Source organism: Carassius carassius, chromosome 45 (genome assembly GCF_963082965.1).
Source record: "Carassius carassius chromosome 45, fCarCar2.1, whole genome shotgun sequence".
Taxonomy (NCBI): Eukaryota; Metazoa; Chordata; class Actinopteri; order Cypriniformes; family Cyprinidae; genus Carassius; species Carassius carassius.
Window position 1 is genome coordinate 26,825,894 of NC_081799.1, and position 5,000 is coordinate 26,830,893.

Consider the following 5,000-nt stretch of genomic DNA (forward strand, 5'->3'; position numbering starts at 1 on the left):
GAGGTCAGAGGTCACCTCAGGAAAGCGCCCCGAGGCGGGACACGGACCCCATCTCACGCGCTTTTTCTCTTTTTCTCGCCCGGAAGGATGTGCGCGGGCGACTGCATGGTTCCCGAAACCAGTTTTTTTCTTAAAGATAAGAAATGATATTTTCAGATTTTTAATTCAAAGATGAATTCCTATATGTGTATATGATATAGATCTATTCTAGGGCATTTGCATTTGTATCTTTTGTATATATCTGCTGGGTTTGAGATGTGAGGTTGTTTGATACGACACAGAGTCGTATATTTTGCCTTCTGGGATAGCGAGAGTCATATTTATCCACGCATGTACAGACGGTCCTGTAGTCGACTGACTGAGAGTTTGAGGACTGTAGGCCATACTAGAGCTCGCTGAAGACCTGCTGCATGGGACTGTGTGTGTGTGTGTGTGTGTGTGTGTGCGCTCCAATAACCTTCCATACCGTCCTCAGCCATGACCGTTCTCTCCCTTTGCTCTTCCTTTAACTCATGGTCATAATTGGATGAAGTTGAAGTGCAGACGTCTGCGTGTGTCTCTCTGTGTTTCTGTTCGTTCAGTCGAACGTGACACACATCAGCGTTCACTCGCACACGAGACCAAAGACCTGAGCCCTCATGTCACTAACGAACACCTCATGATTAACGATTACAGACATGTTTGATTTAACGGCAGTGAGAGCGAGGCTGTGAGGGATGGACACAGCTCTTAATGGAGATCACAGACCAAAGCACAGCGGAGCTCGTCGACAATCAGTTATCATGACGTTAATGATCGTTCAGAATCACAAGTGTCCAGGAGATATTTATTGACATGGTTGTGTAGTGTGAACAGAATCGAGTCAAGGGATATTTGTTTATACAGCGCTTTTAACAATACAGATCGTGTTTAAGCAGCTTTACAGTATTAAACAGGAAATAATGCAGAAGGACGATAGTAAACACTCCGTTTTCATCATTTAGTTGAGCTCAGTTCAGTTTGATTAGTATAAGTTCAATTAAGTCGAAGATATCACTGTAAATAAAGTGTCCCTAACTAATCAGCAAAGTCAGATTGTGTGGAGGACTTTAACTCTTTACCTGCCAAACATGAATCACTTTCACAAAACTTCCATGGCCCCCAGAATATTTTGAATAAATATCTGAACATGCAATATTTAGTCATTTAGCAGAGAATGTCAACATAAAAGAACAACGCCTCTGCTTTTAAACTTTTTTTATCAACACTTTAAAGTTAGCAAGTTTCATTAAACGAAAAAAAAAAACTATACTGAACAAAAAGCTGAGAAAATGGCATTTTTGTCAAAGACTATGTCTGGATCAGATTTATATCGATGATCAAAACATAGATGAAGTCATTAACACAGCAAACTGAAGCACTTCTTTGATTGGGTAACTGTAGGCAGATATAATGATTCATCTTGGATGGTGAGTGTTCCTCGCTCTGTCAGAAGATGTGTGAGAGCGCCTCCTGCTGTATAACAGTGAAAACACAGGGAACTACAGCTTCTCTCAAAGCTATGAACACATGTTCTGTTAGTAATATTAATAGAACATTTGTTCACAGTTATCTGGTCTTTAATGACATCCTCAAAACTTTTGCACTGGAATTTGATTCATTCATTATTCATGGGAAGTTTTTCCTATAATGTTTTAGTTGAATGTTCATCGAACTTGTTTTTTATGTTCTTGTTTCAGAATGTTCAGAGAACATTTAAAAGTGACAATTCCGTAATGTTTGCAAAATGATCAAATGAAACATTTTGAACATTTAAAAGGAATTAAGAAGTAACACTATCATAGCTCACTGGTAATCTCAGCCTAATGTTTTTAGACCATATTTCTGTTAGTTGTCATTAAACATGTCTAAGAGCATCTGGATCTGTACACACTCATGATGTGCAGGGATGGATCTCTGTTTGGACTCATGTGATCAGACTCTCAACAAATTGAATTTGAAATACAAAATGAGTGTTTTTATTGAATAAATGATGAGGTGATATGTTCATGATGTGTTTAGAGCAGTGAGCTGGAGTTCTGCAGCCTCGTTTTCATTCCATCGAATCAGAATCATTACAGCCAACACTCACCTGCTCCATCACATCACATCACATGACATGACATCACATCACGACATCACATGACATCACATCACATGACATGACACGACATCACATGACATCACATGACATCACAACATCACATGACATGACATCACATAAAATGACATCACATGACATTACATCACATGACATCACATCACGACATCACATGACATGACATCACATAACATCACGACATCACATGACATCACATGACATTACATCACGACATCACATCACATGACATGATATCACATGACATCACATCACATAACATCACGACATCACATGACATCACATCACGACATCACATCAAATGACATCACATGACATCACATAACGACATCACATCACATGATATCACATCACATGACATCACGACATCACATCACGACATGACATCACATCAAATAACATCACATGACATCACATCACATGATATCACATGACATCACATCAAATAACATCAAATAACATCACATGACATCACATCACATTAAATAACATCACATGACATCACATCACATGACATCACATCACATGACATCACATCACATCAAATAACATCACATGACATCACAGTCTGTGGAAGCTCTGTCCCACTGCCACTTTTCAGCTAACTATTCAGAATTGGTTAAATGTGAGGTTGTTTTTGTTTTGTTTTTGTGTTTTGTCAAAAGTCAGATTTTTTTCTCACTTTTATACTTTTTTTGTTGTTGTTGTTGTTGTTAAAATTCAGATACTTTTCTCACAATTGTGTTTTTGTGTGTGTATGTTTTTGTTTCTTTTTTTTTGTACAATTCAGATTTTTTTTTCTCACAATGTTTTTTTTTTTTTTTTTTTGGTCAAAATTCAGATTTTTCCCCCCATGTTGTTAGTTTATATCTCAAATCTTGGACTTGTTGTTTAAGACTTGTTAGTTTATATCTCAAAATTCTGAGATTAGATTAGCGGCTTGATTCCTCAGATTAGCGGCTTGAGTTACTCTTGTTTTATTCTGTGGTGGACTGGAGCTTCCACAGCGGTTTCATCTGTAACTCGTCAGTCTGGAGGAGCTTCAGACAGAATCAGACGAGCTCTTTCAGAGAATGTGTCCTCCAGTAATCCTCAGTAAAGCCTGGAACATTCAGCGCTCCATTCATTTGATGAAGTGCCCTTTAAAGTGCCCTGCTGATACAAAGCCATTCAGACACGTCTCGCGTCACACCAGATCCACCGGGACGGCATTCCTTCATTTCTGTTGAGAAATATGAAATCAGGAATATGAACATGAAAATTTAAATGTCTTCGGATCCTTCTCTAAAGCGTATTTCACAAGCCATACTATGGTACATTATACAGTGTTTATTCAGATTTAGTGCACATACAACAGCGATTCATTCTGATTTTCTTGTTGATTTAGATAATTACTCTGTGTCACAAGAAGCTCATCAATAAACCATATCTAAACATGCACTTTGGGTTATTTCTCTCTGTGTGAACGAGTGAGTTGTTTGAGTTCTGTGTGAATGGTGTGTAATGTTACAGTGATGATGGTTAGCATGTTTAATTAACACACGCATGTTTACTGTCTCTGCAGGAGCCTTCTCACAATCTTCTGCCAAACTTCTCCAAAGTTATCAAATAATGCTCTTCCATTAATATTCATAGAGCGTTCATTCAGTGTTATCTGCTCTTCAATAATGTTCTCCAAACAATAGCACAAAAACATTATTCAAACATATATATATTCATATGTTTTTAATGTAACGTTCCAGTTGGACTTCATCTAATGATATTAAATGTGAATTGTTTCAGAGAACATTCAAAATAACATTCTTAAGTTTGTGAAATGATACAATGTAATGTTCCCTCAATGTTCACATAACTAAAACATTTTTTAAACAATGGCTGTTTAAATGTTCAGAGAACATTGTGAAATAATATTTTCATAACTTAATGTGAATGTTAACGAAAGGTTCTTATAATGTATTTTTATCAGCTGTGCACGTCTAACAATCATAATGATCATTAATCATAGTTAAACTAATGCTGGCGTCTAAACAGATTTGTTCTCATAACTGAAATAGCGACTTGAGTAATGAGTTTTAATATTGTACTGAAACAGCAGCATGAGATCTCTCCTTGAGACAACATTTAGCATTTTACAATATTATTTTGTATTCATTATGTAATACAGCAGCAGCAGGAGTCTCAAATTTTTTTTTTATTAATTTACTGCCTAAAAGATGTAAACCTAAAAAATTGTTCAAGTATGAATGCATGATTTTGCCATTGATGAGGGCATAACAGCAGATAGAAGAGATTTAATTGTTGCTGCATGGGGCAGTTTATTAGTGTCTGATGTTGGTGGGATCGTGTCACACTTCTATAACATGAACTCACTAGTGAGCTGAGAGCCAAGCGTGCAACACATCCACGGGAACGAGACGAGCAGAAACACTGCAGCATCAAACACCAAACACACGTCTGATCCCAGGAAGATCCTCTGCTGGGGGCGGCCTTAAAGGGACAGCTCACCGAAAACTGATAGGTTGATGTTCCAAACATGTAGGAGTTTCTTCTGCTGAACATACAAGATATTCTGAAGAAGGTCTGAAGCTAAACAGATGATGGTCCACATTGAGGGAAATACGATGTTCTTCAAAATATCTTTTTATGTATAAGAAACCCATGCAAGTTTAGAACAACTTGAATGTGAGTGAATAATGATGAACTGTCCCTTTAAGAGTTTCATTTCTATGTTATTTGAATTTCTGTTAAAATCTAAACACAAATAAAAACAGAATTGCTCAACATGGGTTTGCATCCTCCATTTAATATTAATAATAATAACAGTAAAGTTTAAAACTGGCTGGATGATTGGTAACAACAGTGT

At 37.0% G+C, this 5,000-nt stretch overlaps 2 protein-coding genes across 2 annotated transcripts in view; one reads left to right on the forward strand and one right to left on the reverse strand.

Annotated features, from left to right (window-relative positions):
• The window catches only part of LOC132127557 (G protein-activated inward rectifier potassium channel 2-like), a 56,085-nt gene extending 55,504 nt beyond the window's left edge, over positions 1-581 (forward strand). The window contains exon 3 of the mRNA XM_059539468.1: positions 1-581. This exon is cut by the window's left edge and continues 359 nt beyond it. The gene's annotated coding sequence lies outside the window, so the exon portion shown is untranslated.
• A 3,961-nt stretch (positions 582-4,542) lies between these two features.
• The window catches only part of pigp (phosphatidylinositol glycan anchor biosynthesis, class P), a 2,181-nt gene continuing 1,723 nt past the window's right edge, over positions 4,543-5,000 (reverse strand). Inside the window, exon 4 of the mRNA XM_059538741.1 lies at positions 4,543-5,000. This exon is cut by the window's right edge and continues 698 nt beyond it. The gene's annotated coding sequence lies outside the window, so the exon portion shown is untranslated.